At 46.6% G+C, this 24,593-nt stretch overlaps 1 long non-coding RNA gene and 1 pseudogene across 1 annotated transcript; one reads left to right on the forward strand and one right to left on the reverse strand.

Moving 5' to 3' along the window:
- The first annotated feature begins 32 nt into the window (after positions 1-32).
- Positions 33-5,663, forward strand: LOC141999014 (uncharacterized). Its single transcript, XR_012641942.1, has 4 exons — positions 33-168; positions 4,761-4,872; positions 4,951-5,059; positions 5,497-5,663. It is a non-coding gene; the product is annotated as an uncharacterized LOC141999014 (long non-coding RNA).
- A 17,174-nt stretch (positions 5,664-22,837) lies between these two features.
- LOC141999003 (olfactory receptor 14A16-like) lies at positions 22,838-23,963 on the reverse strand (annotated as a pseudogene).
- Between the last annotated feature and the right edge of the window lie 630 nt (positions 23,964-24,593).

A 24,593-nucleotide genomic window follows, 5' to 3' on the forward strand; every position in this document is an offset into this window, starting at 1 on the left:
GCAGCTTCTGACCCAGGAAGTTCAACCCCAAGCCCGCAGGGCAAAGCGACGGAGCAGCCGCCTCCCTCCCTTAGCTGTAGCCAGAGCCCGGCAGCGACCGCAGCTAACGAGCCCCCCTGCTGTAGCGACCACGCCGACACAGGAGCGGCTGAGCCAGCTGCCCCACAGGTGCGGGAACTAGAGCCCCACCGCTGTACACGTGGCTCCGGCAGCCCTGCGCCGCCCTCGCTCCCGTCTGATTCTGCTGCCTGCTCACTGCAGGCCAGGGATCAAAACGGCACAAAGGGGTCAAATCCAGGCGGGGGATGGATGGGCAGGGTCTGAGAAGGGGGTGGAAATTGACTAGCCCTGGGGGTCAAGCAGCTAGAGGCAGGTTTAGGATAGGGGCTGAAGGGCAACACTGGGGGAGGAGCCAGGGTTAAATCCAGGGGCAGGGCCAGATTAATCTTTTGTGGGCCCGGCGCCAAACATATTTGTGGGCCCCCATGGAGGCAATAGAGCCTGGCACGGGGAAGTCAGTCCCCGGAGTGAGCGGCTGGCCAGGGGCAGTGGGGCGTGGCACGGCAGAGGCAGCCCTGCTCCACCCAGTGTGAGGACACTGTTCACAAACCGGCAGTTGACCTGGCCCTGTGCTGCCAGCGTGCCCCCTAAACCATGGGGGTGGGCCCATGCTGTGCCACACAACCCCAAACGCTCCCCGACTCCCTATGCCCAGGGCCCCCCCTCCACATAAATGCACAGCGCCCTCCACACCATCACCCCGCCCAGCGCACCCCCACCCTCAGCCCAGCCACAACTGCCCAGCAATACACACAGACGCCCCACTTCTTAGCACTCCAACACACACACATCTCCTCCATCTCCACTGCCCAGTGTCCTTCCCCACAGCCCCCCCCACCACAACTACACAGTGCCCCCCAACAGACCCTCACTGCCAAGCACCCCAAATCACACAAACCTCCCCCACTCCCCAGCACCTCCCACCCCTTCACATCCCAGCATCCCCTTCACGACCCATTTCCCCAAGCCCTGCCCCCAGACCCTGCGGAGCCACTGCAGAGCAGGGATCCCCCTTCCAGCACAGTGCTAGGGGGCAGGACAGCTGAAGCTCGGGAGCACAAAGCGGTCCTGTCCCCTGGGGCCCCGCCCAGCCCTACCTGCCTGGCATTGGTGCTGCCCGTGGCGGAGGAGGCGTTTCCTTGCATGGGCAGAGTGGGGGGACAGCCACCAAGTTCCCCAGGCCACCACTTCTGCAGAGCGGCAGGGAGTGGCAGGCCCTGGGGAACCCGAAGCGGACAGTCACCAGGCTGGAGTGGCAGTGGCTGAGGGTTCCTCTCCACCCTCGTCTCCGCTGGTGGCTGCCTGCCAATGATGGGGGCAGAGAGGAGCCCTCAGCCAGCTGCCAGCTGAGAGGAGCAAGCAGTGAACAGGAGGAAGGGGTCATGGGGTGGGGAGGAGCCAGCAGGCAGGGCCAGGGGGTGGAGAGAAGCCCTGGGCCAGGCAGCCGAGTGGGGCAAACAGTGGCGGGGAGGAGCCGGGGCGTGTAGAGGAGCCAGCTGCTCTGGGCGCAGAGCAAGTGAGCGGGCCAGGTCGGGGCCCCTTTTGAGTGTGGACCCGACGCCAAGGCGCCACTGGTGCCATTGTAAATCCAGTACTGCTCAGGGGTGAGGTGCTGCCAGAGGGTGGCAGAGGGCAAAACCCTGGAACAGGGAGCTGCAGAGGGGGTAACAGTTACCTCAATGGGTTAAGCCACCTGCTGTGTTTGCAAAAATAGGGTGGAGGGCAGAGGGGCTTTTTTATTTCTCCTCTCCCAGGACGGTATGTCTCAGCACGGGCTTCGCAGGGCTGGATTCTTAAAGGAACATAAATCCCAGTACCTAGACATAGCAGCTCATGCAAGTGTTCTCAAACTTCATTGCACTGCGATCTCCCTTCTGACAATAAAGATGCTACATGACCCCTGGGAGGGGTCGGAGCCCAAGCCCTGCCACCCCAAGAGGGAGAAAAGGGGGCTGCAGCCCAAGCCCCACAGCCAAGGGTGAAGCTCGGGCTTCAGATTCAGCCCTGGGTCCCAGAAAGTCTAATGCTGGCTCTGGCGACCCCATTAAAATGGAGTGACAACTCACTTTGGGGTCCTGATCCACAGGTTGAGAACCACTCTGATATAACCTACTGATGTGCCATAGAAGACTTGATTCAGTGAAATATTTTACCTACACCCCCAAAAACTCTGTGTCACACATTTTGAGTATTTAAAAGAATCCCTTATCAATTTGTATGTCTACATAAAGTCTCCTAGCAGTTCACAAATTGGTCTTATCTGCTGCTGTGATTCCCTGAATTGCTTTGCTTCCTTGCAATCCATTTTAAATATGTTTTGTTTTTCAGATGTTATTTTTGTCACTCTTATTATTCTTAGCACTTCATCATTTATCTTTGTTATAATTGTGCAGATGCAGGTCATTGTGCTATTTAACTTATCTTTTAATAGCAAATACTCACTGAAAATATTTATAAGTAAATAATTGCTAGTAGTTTTAGCAATGACATCTTTGTTTCTAGTATAGCACTTGCTATGTTTTTTACTGTGATTTTTCATCTGGAATTTTTAACTTTTTAAAGTTTTTCCTCTTATTTGTATAGCACAAGTTTATTCTGTTGGATCGTGTAACTCCCAGTCAGACTGATTACCTGGCCTGGTGTCAAAACTTTCTTTTCATTTAATCCACCAGTGAGGATTGCCAGCTGTTATTTTGCCTCTCAGTCCAACCCTTAGAGCTTTTTCACATGTCATTACTTAAGTGTAGAACTTGATTCTCAAATAGTCAATAAGAGCAGCATATGATCTCATATTAAATCCTTCTGAAAGGCAAAAACCTACTATAATTTTTGCTGAACTAAGAATGGCCATATTGGGACAGACAATGGTCCATCTAGCCCAGTATCCTGTCTTCCGACAATGGCCAATATCAGATGCTTCAGAGAGAATGAACACAAAAGGCAATCATGGAGTGATCTATCCCCTGTCATCCACTCCCAGTATCTGGCAGTCAGAGGTTTAGGGACATCAGGAGCATGGGGTTTCATCCCTGATTATATTGGCTAATAGCCATTGATGGACCTATCCTGAGAAATGTATCTAGTTCTTTTTTGAACCCAGTTATAGTTTTGGCCTTCACAACACAATGAACACACCTCTACAACCCCAAGATACCTTGACAACCACAAGCGTTCAAAATCATGAGTTATACATAAGGCTACATTTTAGTCACAGGTATTTTTAGTAAAAGTCATGGACAGGTCACAGGCAGTAAACAAAAATTCACGGCCCGTGGCCTGTCCATGACTTGTACTTTATACCCTGACTAAATCGGGGGAGCGGGGGGACAGCCCGGGGGTGCTCTGGGGGGAATAGCCTGGGGGGCACCATGGGTGCTCTGGGGGGAGTAGCCCGGGACACCCACTGGTACTGTAGGAGGGGCGGGTGGGCGGCCTGGAAACCCTGCTAGTGCAGGGAGGGGGGGCTGACAGGCTCCCTACTTGGCTCCATGAGGCTCCCTGGAAGCACTGACATGGCCCTCCCTCAGCTCTAGGTGGAGGTGTGGCCAGGCAGCTCTGCACGCTACCTCTGCCCCGAGCACCAGCTCCGCAGCTCCCATTGGCCGGGAACTATGGCCAATGGGAGCTGCGGGGTCAGTGCCTGCGGGCAGAGCAGTGCACAGAGCCATCTGACTGCACCTCTGCCTAGGAACTGAGGGAGACATATGACGCTTCCATGAAGCTCCCTGAGGTAAGTGCCACCCAGAGCCCTCACCCCCTCCTGTGCTAAGTTTCCTCTAAGCTGCGCAGCTGCACAGCTGGCTATCAAGGGCTGTGGAGGTGGGGAGAAGCACCTCTCCCCCAGCTGAGCCCACCCACACTCCACCAGAGCTGCCGCAGCCGTGGAAAGGTGCCTCTTCCCTGGCCCAACCCCGAGCTGCTGTGGAGAGAGAGGGCTGCAGGGAGTACTCTCTCCCTGCCACAGTCCTGGGGTAGCCTGCACCCCAAACCCTTCATCCCTGGTGCCACCCCAGAACCCACACCCTCAGCCGGAGCCCTCACACCCCAACCCTCTACCCCAGCCTTGAGCCCTCTCCTGCACCCCGAACCCCTCATCCCTGGCCCCACCCCAGAGCCTGCACCTCCAGCTGGAGCCCTCACCCCACGTACCCCAACCCTCTGCCCCAGCCCTGAGCCCCTTCCACACTCCAAACCTCTCAGCCCCACCCCTGTCACACATCACTTCCATACTGATGCACATAACAAAATTCATTCTGCACATGGATGTAAAAAATTAAAGGGAACACTGCTCCTGTGCCCCTACCCCCAGTCCTTAGCCCCCTGCCACACCCAAACTCCTGCTCCTGCTGGGGTAGGGGGGTGCAAAATAGCACGTACTTGTGCTCACCATACTTAATAATGGACATTGAGTGAACTTGTGCAATTTGAGCATGGCTAACTACATCATTGAACATGGGCCCAAACCACTAACATCTTCTCTCTCATGCTAAATGCTATTAGCAAAACAGGCCATAGCAAATCAAGTGATATATAGTGTACAACTCTGATACAATAATATGAAACCAAGTGTGTGTGTGTATATAAACATTAAGTTGTTGCATTAAATAGAAAAAGAAAGGATTACTAAACATCTGCAGTAACTATAAGAAAAAGCGAAACCCACTTATACAGTCAGCTACTGTACTCCCTACAAATTTCAGATCCTTCATCTACTGAGAAACTGGAAAATCCACAATGGGACTCGGGAAAACAAAAACTGTGAAACACAAGAGACAAATAAATAGGCACAACTGTGGGCCACTCATCCTAAAGGTATTCAATACCAAATTTTCCTGATTATTTATTAATGATGTGTAATTATGATGTGTTTCTAATTAGATGTGTTATTAGTTTGCAGAAATCAATTTACAGCATAAAGACATCGGTACTTTGGAAACCACACAAAAGGCTCTAACTACTTATAGAAGAAAAATTGCAATGCTTTTAATAAAAGAGTCAGGTAATAACTTTGTTACATATACCTAGTGCGCCAATCATATATGGAAAGATAACAGGAAGAGTGGAATAATGTCACATCACAAGCAATTATCTTAATACACCTACGGTGGGGTATATCAAGTTTGGTTCTATAATGGTGACTCTGTATGAATAATTTCTTTAAGTAGTGAAAAATGTGGAAAGGGTGAACGGTTGATATTGGTAGAGCAATGAAATCTAATTAGATATCGTTATATCCACCAGTAGTAAACAAAAAGTTTGAGAAACATAGACTGGGGTACCAAATATAATTTAAAATATGACCCCCCAAAAGACATAAATATTTGCAAACCAGTAACTTAATTGATATAATTGACATTAATGACTAAATCAATATGTCTATTTAGAGTTTTGGTCATAATGTAATCATCATTTGAGTAAATTATATTGATTTTTCAGAGAGCATAGAGGAGTACTGCACGTACTGCAACCTTGTCACTTGTGAAAAAGAAAATGAAGATTGCATGATAATAAGAAACACAAAATTGTATTAGAAACACATACCATGTGTTGGAGCAGACAAATAAGCAGAATATGATGGTTTATAGTACAAGAACAAAAGTCATGACCCAAGATCTAGCCAGTTGCATATAGACTCAATGGAATAATCTGTCCAAGGATTAGGATTCTTGTAATAATTCCACTTTAATAAATATTTCCACTGCTGCTGCTAGTCATATCTTGACTAATGATTATATGTTCAAGGAATATTATTTTATAAATTTTATGAGTTAATTGAAATTATATTTAGCATTATTAGTTCTGTGATTTTCATTTTTTCATCTATTACTTATCAAAGGTCTAGTGTGACTCTTGTGCCTTCCTTTCCAGAGGGAACCAAAGAAATGGTACAGCTGCACAAAGTGTATATAGTTCATAACCCCTTTTTCCACCAGAACCTGAGCTTGGCCCACAAGCACCCTTAATCCATTATTCTGGCCCAAACAGAAACAACAAAAACAATGGCTAATCAAAGACCTTCCCTTGGTGTTCTTAGCATTGCCAGAACAAACCCACTTGCCTACCATCATGTGGATACAAAGCCAAGGAAAAAGGTCCCTGAGAATCTACAACCGCTATGGTGGAAGTTGTGGCAAATTGTCTGCCAAACACTACTGGCTGTGTTGAACCCCAGGGTCGTTGGGGAATCCCCTAGTGCAGACTTTCTTTAATTGGGGGTCCCAACCCAAAATGGGTTGCAAGGCTAGTGTAGGGGGGTTGCAAGTAGGGTTACCATACATCTGGGTTTATCTCTTTTTGGTCCTTCGATCTCCCTCCAGGCAGATTTTGGCAATATGAAAAAATGTCTGCCGTTTTTCCTTGCCTTCAAAGCTGGCAGCAGGAGAGCAGCAGCCACTGGCCGGGAACCCATCTCGTAAGGCAGCATCACTGCCAGTACTAGTGCAGAAGGAAGGATGGCATAGTATGCTATTGCCACCCTTCCTTCTGTGCTGCTGCTGGCAGCGACTCTGCCTTCCGAGCAGGATGGCCAGAGAGCGGAAGCCACTGGACAGGCACCCAGCTTGGAAGTAAGCAGTGCTGCCAGCAGCAGCCCAGCAGGCAGCGTGGCATGGTATGGTATTGTCACCCTTCCTTTGGCGCAGCTGCTGGCAGCAATGCTGCCTTCTCAGGTGCGTGGCTGCATGGGAGTGCTGGAAGTGGCCCAGTGAAGCCAAATATAGTTCAGCTGTGTTGCTGACTGACAGTCGGCCAGCGTGTTGCGGCTGGATTCCCCGCTGACCCAGTGGTGGACCACTCCGCCACTGTTAGGGTCCTGGGCTGGGACCTGGTGGAGTCGGGCCTGTGTTTTTTGGTGGTCCACCAGAGCCAGGACCCCTGACTGCTTCTCTGCCCTGCCCTGCCCTGCCCTGCCTGAGGGTCTGGGCTTATAGACTTTGCTGCTCTGTCCTGACCACAGGCCAGAACCGCATGTTTGGTGCCCCACCCTGCCTGAAGATCTGGGCTTATAGACTTTGCTGCTCTGTCCTGACCTAAATGCCCTCTAAACAGCATGGCCACCACCCATCAGTCTATCAAGTGCTGTGCACTTCAGATGCCCTTCCCCCCACTGCCATGCTGCTCCTGCCCTCTACCTTGGGTTAGAGCCCCTGGCCAGATGCTCCTGGGAGCCTCCTGCTTGCTGTGCATTATGTGTGTGTGGGGCAGGGGGAGGGGAGAAAGCTGATGTCAAGGTGTCCCCCTCCTGCCGTCCCCCACCCATATACCCCATCTCCACACAGCGAGGGTGGGGGGACACGACAGGGCTCAGGAGTGGGACAGAGGGAGGGAGATTGCTGGGGGGGGGGGGCTGGTGCTGTATCTGAACAAGCAGGGCAGCACACTTAAAGGGGCAGTGTGTGTGTGTGTCTCTCTCTCTCTTACACACACACACTGTTTGTCTCTCTCTTTCACACACATAAACACACCACTCTGTGTGTGTGTCTCTCTCTTTCTCTCCCTTGCTCTCTCTCTCACACACACACACCATTGTATGTGTCTCTCTCACATACACACACCACACTGTGTGTGTCTCTCTCACACACTCATCTCCCAACACACACTTGTATTGTTGTTATTGTTACTTCTTGATAATTCCTGCAGTGCACATCTATTCTCTGTAATTTCATTCTTTCAAAGTGCTATTATTTTAGTTTCTGGGTCAGTCTATGCATTTCATAATTTTTATTTCTCTCTTATGCTTAAATTTAATTCTTTGACTAGTGAGTTCTAAAATACCTAACCGGTCCTGGCTGGAATAATTATCCCGATGGTAACTTTTTAAAAATATATTTTATATCTAGGTTTTTTGTTTCTACTGGTGGAGCACATCCACACATACCTTAGTGCACATAACAAAATTCATTCTGCACATGGATAGAAAAAATTAGAGGGAACATTGGTCCTGACTAGAGGCCAGAGCCTCCTGACTGTTTGGTGCCCGACCCCGCCTGAGGGACTGGGCTCCGAGGTTACTGACTGTTCTACCCTGCCAAGTGGCGGAGGCCCCAGTGCTAATTCCCCACTGAACTATGTCCTTCCAGAGGCCTTGTAGGGAGGGGGCATCTTCCTGTGCAGTGAGAGAGAGAGAGAGTGTGTGTGTGTGTGCACACGTGTGCGCAGATAGATCTAATGAAGAGTCATCAATGAGTGAGGGTGTTTCCAATGGAATCCTGCAGGGATTGGTTCTTGGCCCAATGCTATTCAATATTTTTCAATATTCAGTGACTTGGAAGAAAGTATAAAATAATTACTGACAAAGTTTGCAGATGACAGTGGAGTGGTAAATAATGATGAGAACAGATCACAGATGTGACATGATCTGATTCGCTTGGCAAACTAGGCACAATCAAAACACATCTTTTAAAGCAACCAAATGCATAGACACATACCTCTGTGTAATACTCATGAGAAATCAATTTGGCTTATAAATGCTTCATAGCATGTAAATTATGCACTTCTCAAGCTTGAACAGTTGATTGCTGTCATGCTGCTTTGTAAGTAAGTAGAACCATCCTTATGCATTACCAAATTAGTAAGCAGAGAGAATAAAGCATAGCAACTGCCTTCCCAGCACATTATACTACAGCTCCTTGCTACCTGGACACCGGGGCCAGCTTTGACACAATAAACAGTTTTGGAATAAAACTTGCATCAAGTTGCACCGTCGTGTCCAGTAACATCCTGTGCTAAGTGCTTAGGGGAGGAAGCATCATACTTCATTTTTTCTAAACCTCTGTCTGGAAGTTAAATGGTTCTGATAGAGAGATCTTTAGCCAATAGGGCCTAGGTCCTCAAAGGTATTGAGGCACCCAACTCCCACTGACATAAAGTGGAATAAGGCACTTAGGGTATGTCTACACTACGAAATTAGGTCGAATTTATAGAAGTCAGTTTTTTAGAAATTGTTTTTATATAGTCGATTGTGTGTGTCCCCACACAAAATGCTCTAAGTGCATTAAGTGCATTAACTCGGCAGACTGCTTCCACAGTACCGAGGCTAGCGTTGACTTCCGGAGTGTTGCACTGTGGGTAGCTATCCCACAGTTCCCACAGTCTCCGCTGCCCATTGGAATTCTGGGTTGAGATCCCAACGCCTGATGGGGCAAAAAACATTGTCACGGGTGGTTCTGGGTACATGTCATCAGGCCCTCCCTCCCTCCCTCCCTCCCTCCCTCCGTGAAAGCAACAGCAGACAATCGTTTCATGCCTTTTTTCCTGAGTTACCTGTGCAGACGCCATACCACGGCAAGCATGGAGCCCGTTCAGCTCACTGTCACCATATGTCTCCTGGGTGCTGGCAGACACGGTACTGCACTGCTACACAGCAGCAGCAACCCATTGCCTTGTGGCAGCAGATGGTGCAATAGGCCTGAAAACCATCCTCATCATGTCCGAGGTGCTCCTGGCCGCTTCGGTAAGGTTGGTCAGGAGCGCCTGGGCAGATATGGGCGCAGGGACTAAATTAGGAGTGACTCAACCAAGTCATTCTCTTTAGTCCTGCAGGCAGTCCTATTGTACCATCTTATGGTGAGCAGGCAGGAGATGAAGATGGCTAGCAGTCCTATTGCACCATCTTCTGCCCAGCAGCCAGGAGATGTGGATGGCTTGCAGTCCTACTGCACCATCTGCTGCCAGCCAAAGATGTAAAAGATAGATGGAGTGGATCAAAACAAGAAATAGACCAGATTTGTTATGTATTCATTTGCTCCTCCCTTCCTCCGTGAAATCAACAGCCGACAATCGTTTTGGTGAGGTCTGTCAGGGGGACTTTGAAAACTTTAATGGAGATTCAGTCCTGCCTGAAATACCAGAGGGAGGAATAGTTTAGTGGGTTGAGCATTGGCCTGCTAAACCCAGGGTTTTGAGTTCAATCCTTGAGGGGGCCATTCTGTGTGACAGTTGTTTTTGTTTTTCCTTGATGTAAAGTCACCCCCTTTGTTGATTTTAATTCCCTGTAAGCCAACCCTGTAAGCCATGTCATCAGTCGCCCCTCCCTCCATCAGAGCAACGGCAGACAATCGTTCCTCGCCTTTTTTCTGTGCAGACGCCATACCACGGTAAGCCCGGAGCCCACTCAGATCACTTTGGCAATTAGGAACTGTCAAGGTTCCTTCCCCACTCTGAACTCAAGGGTACAGATGTGGGGACCTGCATGAAAACCCCCTAAGCTTATTTTTACCAGCTTAGGTTAAAACTTCCCCAAGTTACAAACTATTTTACCTTTTGCCCTTAGACTTTTTTTGCTGCCACCACCAAGCATCTAACAAATATATAATTGGGAAAGAGCCTGCTTGGAAACGTCTTTCTCCCCAAAATCCTCCCCAAACCCTACACCCCCTTTCCTGGGGAAGGCTTGATAAAAATCCTCACCAATTTGCATAGGTGAACACAGACCCAAACCCTTGGATCTTAAGAACAAAAAACAATCAGGTTCTTACAGGAAGAATTTTAATGGAAGAAAAAGTAAAAGAATCACCTCTGTAAAATCAGGATGGTAAATACCTTACAGGGTAATCAGATTCAAAACATAGAGAATCCCTCTAGGCAAAACCTTAAGTTACAAAAAGACACAAAAACAGGAATATCTATTCCATTCAGCACAGCTTATTTTCTCAGCCATTTAAAGAAAACAGAATCTAACACATATCTAGCTAGATTACTTACTAAGTTCTAAGACTTCATTCCTGTTCTGTTCCCGGCAAAAGCACCACACAGACAGAGAGAACCTTTGTTTCTCCCTGTTAGAGAGCTTATTCCTTCACTCTCCCACTTCCCTGGTCCTTCTCGCATGAACAGAGAGCAACAATACCCGAAGTCCGAAGGTGCAAACAATTCGATGTTTATTGGGGTGAACTTCCAGCAAGCTTAAATACAAGTTCCTTTTTCCTTATTTTCGAATCCCAACTTACTTCCTGTTTGCCCCTAATTTATATAGTAATATTCTTAGCTATACCTTAACCAATCATTCTACTGAAATTTAACTAACCAATCCTAACATATTGTAACATGATTAGCTAACCAATTATATCCCACCACCTTAATTAGATTACGCCCAGCAAAATTAATTATACAGCAGACAGAAGCAATCACAGAACCAGACAGAGATTATACAGACAAACAATAGCAAAGTGGGAACTATAATGACAAAACAATACAGAAGTGAGGATTTCACATCCCAGCTATTGATAAGTGAGTTCTTGCCAGACAGGATGCTATCAAACTAAGTTTCCTTTTACATTTTCTAGGCACTTCCCTTTCTCTGGAGGTGATAGGCACTATCAGGACAGGATTGTATTCCTAACAGCCCAATAGCACCTTCTTTCAATGTGACTAGTTTGGAATGTGAGTGTCAAGGTTCCTCCCCCACTCTGAACTCTAGGGTACAGATGTGGGGACCTGCATGAAAAACCTCCTAAGCTTATCTTTACCAGCTTAGGTCAAAACTTCCCCAAGGTACAAAATATTCCACCCTTTTGTCCTTGGATTGGCCGCTACCACCACCAAACAAATATTGGTTACTGGGGAAGAGCTGTTTGGACACGTCTTTCCCCCCAAAATACTTCCCAAAAACCTTGCACCCTACTTCCTGGACAAGGTTTGGTAAAAAGCCTCACCAATTTGCCTAAGTGACTACAGACCCAGACCCTTGGATCTTAAGAACAATGAACAATCCTCCCAACACTTGCACCCTCCCTTTCCTGGGAAATGTTGGATAAAAAGCCTCACCAATTTGCATAGGTGACCACAGACCCAAACCCCTGGATCTGAGAACAATGAAAAAGCATTCAGTTTTCTTACAAGAAGACTTTTAATAAAAATAGAAGTAATTAGAAATAAGAAATCCCCCCTGTAAAATCAGGATGGTAAATACCTTACAGGGTAATTAGATTCAAAACATAGAGAACCCCTCTAGGCAAAAACCTTAAGTTACAAAAAAGATACACAGACAGAAATAGTTATTCTATTCAGCACAATTCTTTTCTCAGCCATTTAAAGAAATCATAATCTAACACATACCTAGCTAGATTACTTACTAAAAGTTCTAAGGCTTCATTCCTGGTCTATCTCTGGCAAAGACAAGACGTAGACAGACACACATACCCCTTTGTTTCTCTCCCTCCTCCCAGCTTTTGAAAGTATCTTGTCTCCTCATTGGTCATTTTGGTCAGGTGCCAGCGAGGTTACCTTTAGCTTCTTAACCCTTTACAGGTGAGAGGAGATTTCCTCTGGCCAGGAGGGATTTTAAAGGGGTTTACCCTTCCCTTTATATTTATGACAGTGAGGATGTGACTGTTCGCTTCCTGGCTTATGGCTGCCTCTGCTGCTTAGCCAAAGGCCTTAGCCTAAGAACAGGGCCTCAAACAGTCACAGTAAGAGAGGGCCCTTACACCAGCAGACAGTGATTTTGATTCTTTCTTTTATACCTCTAGAACTAGCCAAGTGATAAGAATACCCCTAAATTCTTAAAGTACAGGCTTTTGCAGACAGGCCTGAATATCTATATCCTAACACTCCCCCCCAGCTTTGAAAAAAGCTTGTCTCCTCATTGGTCATTTTGGTCAGGTGCCAGCGAGGTTATCCTAGCTTCTTAACCCTTTACCGGTGAAAGGGTTTTTCCTCTGGCCAGGAGGGATTTTAAAGGTGTTTACCCTTCCCTTTATATTTATGACAGGAGCACATTAAACACCACATGCATTATCCAGCAGTATATGCAGCACCAGAACCTGGCAAAGTGAAACCGGGCGAGTAGGCGACGTCAGCGCAGTGATGAGGTGATGAGGACATGGACATAGACTTCTCTCAAAGCATGGGCCCTGGCGATGCAGGCATCATGGTGCTAATGGGGCAGGTTCATGCCTTGGAACGCCGATTCCGGGCCCAGGAAACAAGTACAGACTGGTGGGACCGCATAGTGTTGCAGGTCTGGGATGATTCCCAGTGGCTGCGAAACTTTTGCATGCGTAAGGGCACTTTCATGGAACTTTGTGACTTGCTTTCCCCTGCCCTGAAGCGCATGAATACCAAGATGAGAGCAGCCCTCACAGTTGAGAAGCGAGGGGCGATAGCCCTGTGGAAGCTTGCAATGCCAGACAGCTACCGGTCAGTCGGGAATCAATTTGGAGTGGGAAAATCTACTGTGGGGGCTGCTGTGATGCAAGTAGCCAACGCAATCAAAGATCTGCTGATATCAAGGGTAGTGACCCTGGGAAATGTGCAGGTCATAGTGGATGGCTTTGCTGCAATGGGATTCCCTAACTGTGGTGGGGCCACAGACAGAACCCATATCCCTATCTTGGCACCGGAGCACCAAGCCGGCGAGTACATAAATCGCAAGGGGTACTTTTCAATAATGCTGCAAGCACTGGTGAATCACAAGGGATGTTTCACCAACATCAGTGTGGGATGGCCGGGAAAGGTACATGACGCTCGCATCTTCAGGAACTCTGGTCTGTTTCAAAAGCTGCAAGAAGGGACTTTATTCCCAGACCAGAAAATAACCGTTGGGGATGTTGAAATGCCTATAGTTATCCTTGGGGACCCAGCCTACCCCTTAATGCCATGGCTCATGAAGCCATACATAAGCAGCCTGGACAGTAGTCAGGAGCTGTTCAGCTACAGGCTGAAGAAGTGCAGAACGGTGGTAGAATGTGCATTTGGATGTTTAAAAGCGTGCTGGTGCAGTTTACTGACTCGGTTAGACCTCAGCAAAACCAATATGCCCACTGTTATTACTGCTTGCTGTGCGCTCCACATTTTCTGTGAGAGTAAGGGGGAGACATTTATGGCGGGGTGGGAGCTTGAGGCAAATCGCCTGGCCGCTGGTTACACGCAGACCGACACCAGGGTGGTTAGAAGAGCACAGGAGGGCGCGGTGCGCATCAGAGAAGCTTTGAAAACCAGTTTCATGACTGGACAGGCTACGGTGTGAAAGTTCTGTTTGTTTCTCCTTGATGAAACCCCCCACCCCTTGGTTCACTCTACTTCCCTGTAAGCTAAGCACCCTTCCCTCCTCCCTTCCATCACCACTTGCAGAGGCAATAAAGTCATTGTTGCTTCACATTCATGCATTCTTTATTAATTCATCACACAAATAGGGGGATAACTGCCAAGGTAGCCTGGGAGGGGTGGTGGAGGAGAGAAGCACCGGGAGGGCTGGTGGAGGAGGGAAGGACAAGGCCACACAGCACTTTAAAAGTTTAAAACTTTAAAACTTATTGAATGCCAGCCTTTTGTTGCTTGGGCAATCCTCTGGGGTGGAGTTGCTGGGTGGCTGGAGGCCCCCCCACCGTGTTCTTGGGCGTCCGAGTGAGGATGCTATGGAACCTGGGGAGGAGGGCGGTTGGTTACACAGGGGCTGTAGTGCCGGTCTGTGCTCCTGCTGCCTTTCCTGCAGCTCAACCTTACGCTGGAGCGCATTAGTTTGATCCTCCAGCAGCCTCAGCATTGAATCCTGCCTCCTCTCATCACGCTGCCGCCACCTTTCAGCTTCAGCCCTCTCTTCAGCCCACCACCTCTCCTCCTGGTCATTTTGTGCTTTCCTGCACTCTGACATTGTCTGCCTCCACGCATTCGTCTGTGCTCTGTCAGTGTGGGAGGACAACATGAGCTTGTTGTACCAATAAATTAAAAACCAGCAGGATCTTATTAAAGGGAAAAAGGCAAAATACCACATTTATTGTGAATACAGAAAGAATCATAGTCTACAGCTGTAACATTCCATTCAATCTCATCTTTATTCACTCATTCATTCATACACACACACACAGGTTCTGCAAGGTTGTTATCATAGTAAGCAGTTAGTTATAGCTATAACATTCCATTCAATCTCATATTTATTCACACATTCACACATTCACACACACACACACACACACAGGTTCTGCAAGGTTGTCATCATAGTTACCAGCCTTAGAGTTGCTCATGCCAAGCCACTGGCCAGGTGGCCTGGACATGAGGAGGGAGCAGGGCCTTGTCAGATGCTCATCTGATGCTCCTGGAAGTTGGTTTGCAGAATCAGACCCCAAAGTTCTCACTTTTTAGAGTCTCTTTTTATAGGAATTTCTTCCTAGGCCAGTCTGTGGGAATTGCTTCATCATGCTGTTGCTGAATCAATCAGCAGATGGCACATTCCTGACGGCTCCGTGCTGCTAGATGTTATCTTGTTCTTTGGTTCTCCCATTCTTGAGGCTGTTGGGTGGATTCCAGTCTGCCCTCCGGGGGTCCTCTGGTTATTTCCACTTGACGCCTTCTTCAGCCGATGGACACTGGATTCTTAGGCTGGCACCTCCCTGATCATTCAGTTATTATCCACACCAAGCATCCATCCACATACATCCTCTATCTCTATTTTAATCACAATTGTTAATACAACAAAAGGGCGAGGAGTCTCTGGGTGCTGTTTCTGTCGTTAGAGTATTGCTTTGAGTCTCTGTGAATTGCTTTGAGAACAGACTCTGTCTTAGAATGTACTAACACAATTAGCAGCTTGCAAGTTTCACACATAGAGGGAGAGAAACAGTACCAAAACCCAAGAGACCTCTTAATTAGTAATACCCTGGAATTTAAACTATGGGGAATCAAACTCATTTGTGATTTTAATACAGAACTTCTTTAATATGATCCAACAAGCTCACAGAACATTTCATCACGAGTGTGTTTTTTTCACCTTCTAATCTTTGCTACCCTCTGGGAAGGAGAAGATCCTGTGATCCTTGAAACACATGCAGCTGGTGGAGAAAAGAAAAGGGACAGTGGTATTTAAAAAGACACATTTTATAGAACAATGGGTACACTCTTTCACGGTAAACCTTGCTGTTAACATTACATACACAGCACATGTGCTTTCGTTCCAAGGTCGCATTTTGCCTTCCCCCACCATGTGGCTAGCCCCTCACCTCTTACCCCTCCCAGTGGCTAACAGTGGGGAACATTTCTGTTCAGCCACAGGCAAACAGCCCAGCAGGAAAGGGCACCTCTGAATGTCTCCTTCAGAAAAACACCCTATTTTAACCAGGTGACCATGAATGATATCACTCTCCTGAGGATAACACAGAGAGATAAAGAACGGATGTTGTTTGAATGCCAGCAAACATACACTGCAATGCTTTGTTCTACAATGATTCCTGAGTACGTGCTACTGGCCTGGTGTGGTAAAGTGTCCTACCATGGTGGATGGAATAAGGCTGCCCTCCCCAGAAACCTTTTGCAAAGGCTTTGGGAGTACATCCAGGAGAGCTGCAACTTCCAGGGCAAATTAATCATTAAACATGCTTGCTTTTAAACCATGTATAGTATTTTAAAAGGTACACTCACCAGAGGTCCCTTCTCCACCTGGCAGGTCCGGGAGGCAGCCTTGGGTGGGTTCAGGGTGTACTGGCTCCAGGTCCAGGGTGAGAAACAGTTCCTGGCTGTAGGGAAAACCAGTTTCTCTGCTTGCTTGCTGTGAGCTATCTACAACTTCATCATCATCATCTTCCTCGTCCCCAAAACCTGCTTCTGTGTTGCCTCCATCTCCATTGAAGGAGTCAAACAACACGGCTGGGGTAGTGGTGGCTGACCCCCCTAAAATGGCATGCAGCTCATCATAGAAGCGACATGTTTAGGGCTCTGACCCGGAGCAGCCGTTTGCCTCTCTGGTTTTCTGGTAGGCTTGCCTCAGCTCCTTAAGTTTCACACGGCACTGCTTCGGGTCCCTGTTATGGCCCCTGTCCTTCATGCCCTGGGAGATTTTGACAAATGTTTTGGCATTTCAAAAACTGGAATGGAGTTCTGATAGCACGGATTCCTCTCCCCATACAGCGATCAGATCCTGCACCTCCCATTCGGTCCATGCTGGAGCTCTTTTGCGATTCTGGGACTCCATCATGGTCACCTCTGCTAATGAGCTCTGGCCAGCGTGGCAAGCTGCAGGTGACCATGCAAACAGGAAATTGAAATTCAAAAGTTCGCGGGCCTTTTCCTGTCTACCTGGCCAATGCATCTGAGTTGAGAGTGCTGTCCAGAGCGGTCACAATAGAGCACTCTGGGATAGCTCCTGGAGGCCAATACCGTCTAATTGCGTCCACAGTACCCCAAATTCGACCCGGCAAGGCCGATTTAAGTGCTAATCCCCTTGTTGGGGGTGGACTAAGGAAATCGATTTTAAGAGCCCTTTAAGTCGAAAAAAAGGGCTTCATCGTGTGGACGGGTGCAGGGTTAAATCGATTTAACGCTGCTAAATTCGACCTCAACTCCTAGTGTAGACCAGGGCAAAGTCTCTCACCAAAGGCTCTTAAGGAAAGTAAGCAGTCATGGGATAAGAGGGAAGGTCCTCTTATGGATTGGTAACTGATTAAAAGATAGAAAACAAAGAGTAGGAATAAATGGTCAGTTTTCAGAATGGAGAGAGGTAAATAATGGTGTCCCCCAGGGGTCTGTACTGGGCCCAGTCCTATTTTAACATATTCATAACTGATCTGGAAAAAGGGGTAAACAGTGAGGTGGCAAAATTTGCAGATGATGCAAAACTACTTAAGATAGTTAAGTCCCAGGCAGACTGCGAAGAGCTACAAAAGGATCTCTCAAAATTGGGTGACTGGGCAACAAAATAGCAGATGAAATTCAGTGTTGATAAATGCAAAGTAATGCACACTGGAAAACATAATCCTAACTATACCTATAAAATGATGGGGTCTAAATTAGCTGTTACCGCTCAAGAAAGAGATCTTGGAGTCATTGGGGATAGTTCTCTGAAAACATCCACTGAATGTGCAGCAGCAGTCAAAAAAGCGAACAGAATGCTGGGAATTATTAAGAAAGGGATAGATTATAGGACAGAAAATATGTTGCCTCTATATAAATCCATGGTACACCCACATATTGAATACTGTGTGCAGATGTGGTCACCCCATCTCAAAAAAGATATATTGGAATTGGAAAAGGTTCAGAAAATGGCAATAAACATGATTAGGGGTATGGAACGGCTTCTGGAAGAGGAGAGATTAATAAAACGGGGACTTTTCAGCTTGGAAAAGAGATGACTAAGGAGGGGATATGATAGAGGTCTATACAATCAGGACTAGTGTGGAGAAAGTACATAAGGAAGTGTTATTTCTCATACCACAAGAACTAGAGGTCACCAAATGAAATTAATAGGCAGCAGATTTAAAACAAACAAAAGGAAGTATTTTTTCACCTAACACACAGTCAACCTGTGGAATTCCTTGCTGGAGGATGTTGTGAAAGCCAACTATAACAGGGTTCAAAAAAGAACTAGATAAATTCATGGAGGATAGGTCCATTGATGGCTATTAGCCAGGATGGGCAGGGATGGTGTTCCTAACCTGTGTTTGCCAGAAGCTGGAAATGGGCGACAGGGGATGGATCAGTTGATGATTACCTGTTCTGTTCATTCCCTCTGTGCACCTGGCATTGAACACTGCTGGAAGACAGGACACTGGGCTAGATGGACCTTTGGTCTGACCCAGTATGGCTGTTCTTATGTTCGGTCGCTCTCCATGGCAGCCGGGCGCAGAGTGTGACAGAGCTGCTTCTGCTTGAGAGAGCCTGGCTGGGAGACAGCAGTGGCCCACTCCCTGCCTGGGCTCTGCTGCTGGGGACAGAGGCCAAATGAGCTGCCCCCCCACCTGCGAAGCATGCTCGACCCCTGCCACTGCCTCACAGCCAAGCTCTCTTTACACATTCAAAACTTTCAAGCCTTTTGTGGCTTATGCAAAATTAGTATCAGAGTAAAAAGAAAATAATAGTACAGATGAACTCTCTTTTAGATTTCCAATAACACATACACACCCACACGTGTATTAAGCAAAAGAATCATGAATAATTACAGTGAAATACCTGTTAAAACTATAGGTATTACTACTAAAAATTTAATTCTATATGGTGTGACGTTCCCTCCAGGCAGCACGATCAGGGAGCAGGGTGGGTTGGATAGAGGGCAGGGGAGTTCGGGGAGGTGGTCAGGGTGTGGGAAGGTGGATAGGCGTCAGGGAACAGGGGGGTTGAATGGGGGAAGGGGTCCCAGGGGGGCAGGAAGGAAGGACGGGGGGGTTGGGTGGAGTGGCGGCTGGGGGCAGTCAGGGGACTGGGAGAAGGGGTGGTTGGATGGGGCAGGAGTCCCAGGGGGGTTGGATGGGGTGGCAGGGAGACAGTCAGGGGCAGGGTTTCCATGGATGGGCAGGGGACAGAGAGAAGGGGTGGTTGGATTGGGCAGGGGTCCCGGGGGGGCTGTCAGGAAACGGGGGATTGGATGGGGCAGGAGTCCGGGGGGGGCCATCAGGGGGCAAAAAGCAGGGGGGCAGATAGGGGGTGGGGGCCGGGCCAAGCCCCCATCCCCTAACCAGCCCTCCATACAATTTCCGAAACCCAATGCGGCCCTTAGGCCAAAAAGTTTGCCTGCCCCATTCTAAACAGATTCTTTTGTTGCTGCCAAAGCCAGTATCCATTGTTCCTGTGAGGCTGGGCTGGGTTTGTCCCATCCATGCCCTGACAAGGTGTGAACTGCCTCTATGTTCCTGGAGAGTTTTTGCTTGGGCTTGCTTTAAGCCATGAGGATACATTTTCAGCTTCATAACTATATACATGAAATTATAACCTTACTATAACATTACTCAAAAAGAACAGGAGTACTTGTGGCACCTTAGACACTAACAAATGTATTAGAGTATAAGCTTTCGTGGGCTACGGCTCACTTCATCGGATGCAAAGAATGGACCATATAGTAAGAAGATACATACACATACAAACAGAGAAGGTGGAAGTTGCCATACAAACTGTAAGAGGCTAATTAATTAAGATGAGCTATTATCAGCAGGAGAAAAAAAACTTTTGTAGTGATAATCAAGATGGCCCATTTAGACAGTTGACAAGAAGGTGTGAGGATACTTAACATAGGGAAATAGATTCGATATGTGTAATGGCCCAGCCACTCCCAGTCTCTTTACTTCCAGTTCATTAACTTGGTTTTGAATAGAGACTGGGAGTGGCTGGGTCATTACACATATCAAATCTATTTCCCTATGTTAAGTATCCTCACACCTTCTTGTCAACTGTCTAAATGGGCCATCTTGATTCACACACACTCACACTTACACACACACAGATTCTAATCCATTTACTGCCATTGGGTAAAATTATCATCCCCCACCAAGTTATTTAGGTACCGAAGTCTTATTTTCAAAAGTGACTTTGGCACTTCTAGATATACTACTGCCATATTTTTAAAGGTATGTAGGTGCCTATTGAGGATTACCTAAAAAACCTAGATGCTTAATACTTATAGAAATCAACGGGTGTTAAGTGATAAGATGTTTTTGAAAATCTCACAATGCACCTAAATACCTTTAAAAATCTGGCCTGAGTGACTAAGGCATTTTTGGAAATGGAACCTTTTCACAGAAGTGCTTTTGCAAATGTTACCCCTTGCCATGAGGCAGCCACCAGCCAGAGGCAGATCCGATTGCTCACGATAGTGAGGTATTGCAGCAGGTATGAGATGGCCATTTGTATGTCTAAGGACATGATATGAAAGAGGAAGAACTCCATGCAGTCCATCAGGAAATGGAAGTAGGCCTGGGCATGGTAGCTAGGGAAGGAACTCATCTCCTGATTGCTCACCATGGGGATGACCATGCTGGTGAGCAGGACATCCAGGAGGGAGAGGTTGGTGAGGAAGTGGCACACTGTACTGGTGAGTTTGGAGAAGAAGACCCAGAGATTCTGGCTTTGGGATAAACTGTTATTTCATGTTAATCATCCAGAACCCAGAAAGGGAGAATAATTCCAGTGCACCAATTGCAGGGCTTTATTTGATTGGGAAAGGAGAATAACTTGTACAGTGTGAGGGTCTGACACCAGTTTGGGGTTATCCTTAAGCCCTAACCCATAACCAACAGGGACTTAAGTATAAGTTTTTCTTTAAACCTTCAATGGGGCCACTCATGTGTTTAAAGTTGAGAATGTGCTGAAGTGGCTGCGGAATCAGGGCCTTTGTACAGAATATTCAAAGTGAGTTTTAATTTCATAAACGTGAGTGTTTGGACCAGATCCTCGGCTGGTGTAAATTCTCAGAGATCGATTGACTTCAACAGAGCGATGAAAATTTAAACCAGCTGAGAATTAGCCCCTTGGTTTTTCAGGAACCCATGTGTGATACATCCATTTATTCAGAGAAACAAAACACAGCATGTTTAAAATGTATCCAGTCAAAACAGCTCACAGTCCAAACACCAAGTACTTTTGATGAGCTGTTTGTAAATGAGCAATGGAGTAAGATATAGTCATAAACAATCTTTGCTAAATAATGCTGAAGAATGAGTACTTATAAGGGAATCATGATGTGGACAAAGACAATCATTAACAGGAAGAAGCACAATAATTTTCCTAGGTTATTTGTTGTCTAGCTAGCTAGCTAACATAATTCACAATCAAAGAGAAATCTGTCATTATGACTAAATGAGGTTGTGTGTTCGGAGAAGAAATGATCTTATCTGTCTGTCTCTCTATCTAATCACATGGTCTGTTTTTATCTGTCATATATGTAGTGTACAGAACCATGCACAAAGATGGTATTCTAATAGTAACAACTTCTGAGATACTTTCTCAGCTTGGAAATGAATAGATCTACATGGGATAGCGTATGGAACACCAGATCAGTGCATGTGATGGCACTTTTCCACTTACATCAAGGCTAGAACAAAATGATCCCAAACAAGTAACTTACACCAGTGTTCATGTCACTGCTGAGTTTAGCCCAGAGACTTTGGGCCAGAACCTCATCAGTATTAAACTGGTGATGTTAATGTGTTTACTCTACATTGGTGCTGGTTGAGATGAGTTGGGATATCAGACCCTTAGATTTCTGTCACACTCACTTTCTCCAGGGGTCTGTCAGCCAATTCTGGATCCTTGTGTAGACAGGCTCTTGGCCAAATCCTAATTTCTTTGAAGTGAGGGGCTAAACCTCAGTGACTTCAATGGGATCCAAACTTGGCCTCATTAGCCCAAGTTGGATTTTCTTTAGAAAACACTGGAAAAAGTTTCTCTTCCAAAGAGTCTTTGCACCATAGCAAGAACGACACAGCTCTTACACAGAGACGGTGGGTGAGGTAATAACTTTTATTGGACAATCGTTGGTGAGAGGGACAAGCTTTCGAGTTACACAGAGATCTTCTTCAGGTTAAAATAATCAAAGACAGCTACCTGACGCTCTTACTCCCCTAACACATCATTCAGAATACAATAATATCCCAACAGTATATACATAATCAAGTCAGGAGGAACTTAGCCATGCAGAAACTTCTTTTGCACCCTTTTATCATTGTGGGGAGCAAACCTTCAGCTCACTCAGAAAACCCCATCAAAGATATGACATATCAGCACTCTCAAGAGAAGGCAAACATAGAAAATCCTGTCGAACCAAACTCTCACCATCTCAACAGGCCTGCCCACCTGCAAACCCACCTGGAACAAAGAAACAAATAAAAACAACAAACAACTCAACAAAAATAAACTAAAAAACTGACAAACAAACAAAAACCAAAGAACAAATGAGTTGATACCTCCGTCAGAGTTATTCTCCTGAAAAAGAAGAGCCAGAGAACCCACTAGGAACTTTGCTATGGCTACTGATTATCACATAGAATGGTGATGTCTAGCAGTACATCGATAGATAGATAGATAGATAGATAGATAGATAGATAGATAGATAGATAGATAGATAGATAGATTCCGATCTTAATTACATTTATGTAAACCTATAGTAATTACAATTTTCTTGAGTTAAATTTGTCTGGATTTTTATTCATGTAAATATCCAGTTCTGCATAAACAGATTGCAAAGTATGTTCTCATGAAGGCAATCATGTCATCAGATAATTCTATTTATAAAGAAACACAGAATGAACTCATGATCAGTGGAGAAATATAGACATTTTATTCTTGCTGAATAACCTCCAACCTATCAGTTTACTCAATACACCTTTCATTTCCTTGTTTCTCATGCTGTAGATGATCGGATTCATCATTGGGGGCAACACAGAATAGAGAACAGCCAGCAAGAGTTTCAGATCTGAGGTCGAGTTGGAGGTTGGTTTCAGGAAGGCAAAAGTGCCCGTGAATAGGAATAAGGAGACCACAGTGAGGAGAGGGAGGCAGGTGGAGAGGGCTTTATGCTGGCCCTGCTCCGAAGGGATTCTCAGCACTGTTTTGTAGATCTGAACATACGACACAATTATAAAAGCAAAGCAGATTCAACCTAAAAGCACATGAAGAGAAATCACAACCATTTCCCCGAGGTACGAGTCAGAGCAGGTGAGACGGAGGAGCTGGGGAATTTCACAGAAGAACTGGTCCACCACGTTGCCTCCACAGAAGGATATTGCAGACATGTTCCCGGTGTGCACTGCAGAGTAGAGAATAACACTGATCCAGGCACTGGCTGCCATTTGGATGAAAGTTCTCCTGTTCATGACTGTCACCTAGGGCAATGGTTGGCAGATGGCGATGTATCGGTCGTACGCCATGATGGTCAGTAAGGGAAAATTTGCTGAAGCAAAGAATAAGAAAAAAAAGACTTGGGTATCTCATCCAGAATAAGAAATCAATTTTGTGTTCATGAGCGAATTGGCCATAGATTTGGGAATGGAGAAAGAGATGGAACCAAAGTCTAGAATGGACAGATTCATCAGGAAGAAATACATGGGGTTGTGAAGGTGGCGGTTGCGGGCTATGGCTGTGATGATGAGAAAGTTCCCCAATAGGGATATCAGGTAAAGCAGTAGAAACACCAATAAGTGTAAAACCTGCAGCTCCTGAACATCAGAGACTCCCAGGAGAAAGAATTTGGTCATGGCGGTTTGGTTGGACATTTTCTTCCTCAGTACACTGTGTGATGGCTGTCGAAGGAATGAGAAGGACAATGATCAGGATTAGAACGGCCCTCTTTCTCCTTTCCCTAATATCTCATTCTATGAATGTCCAAGTTACATAGAACTCATCACTTACAATGACTAGGTGTTGTTCATGCGCCTCACCTCTGACAATCAATCAGTAATATTATCACACTCGTGTAAGCTCCTTGAAACTCAACAGAGCTTCATCACTTTACCCAATCTGAGGATTCGGCCCAAGGTGTGGCTTGATAAAATGCAGTATGAAGGATGGAACAAAGCACACTCCAAATCCAACAATTCTTGCAAAGAAGGTCCCTCCATTGCGACCATCACCAAGCTTACCACTTGGGCATGAATCTAATAGACTAAAATGCCAACACAGCCCCATGTCTTCTGTGTCTTCCATGTAAGTTCTGTCCACCCATTTACACCCTTTATACTCAGCCAGCAGCAGTGTGGAGCTAGGCCAGGAGCTCTGGGTTCTACTCCCAGTGAGCTCCCGTATGTCTTTGAATGGGGTCAGGATAGACAGGCTTTGGCTGCTTGGTTCAACTCTAACCCAGGGTTTAAAGGGGCTCTTCTGTCTAAAACATGATGTGTGCTGCC

Source organism: Natator depressus, chromosome 14 (assembly GCF_965152275.1).
Source record: "Natator depressus isolate rNatDep1 chromosome 14, rNatDep2.hap1, whole genome shotgun sequence".
Classification (NCBI taxonomy): Eukaryota; Metazoa; Chordata; order Testudines; family Cheloniidae; genus Natator; species Natator depressus.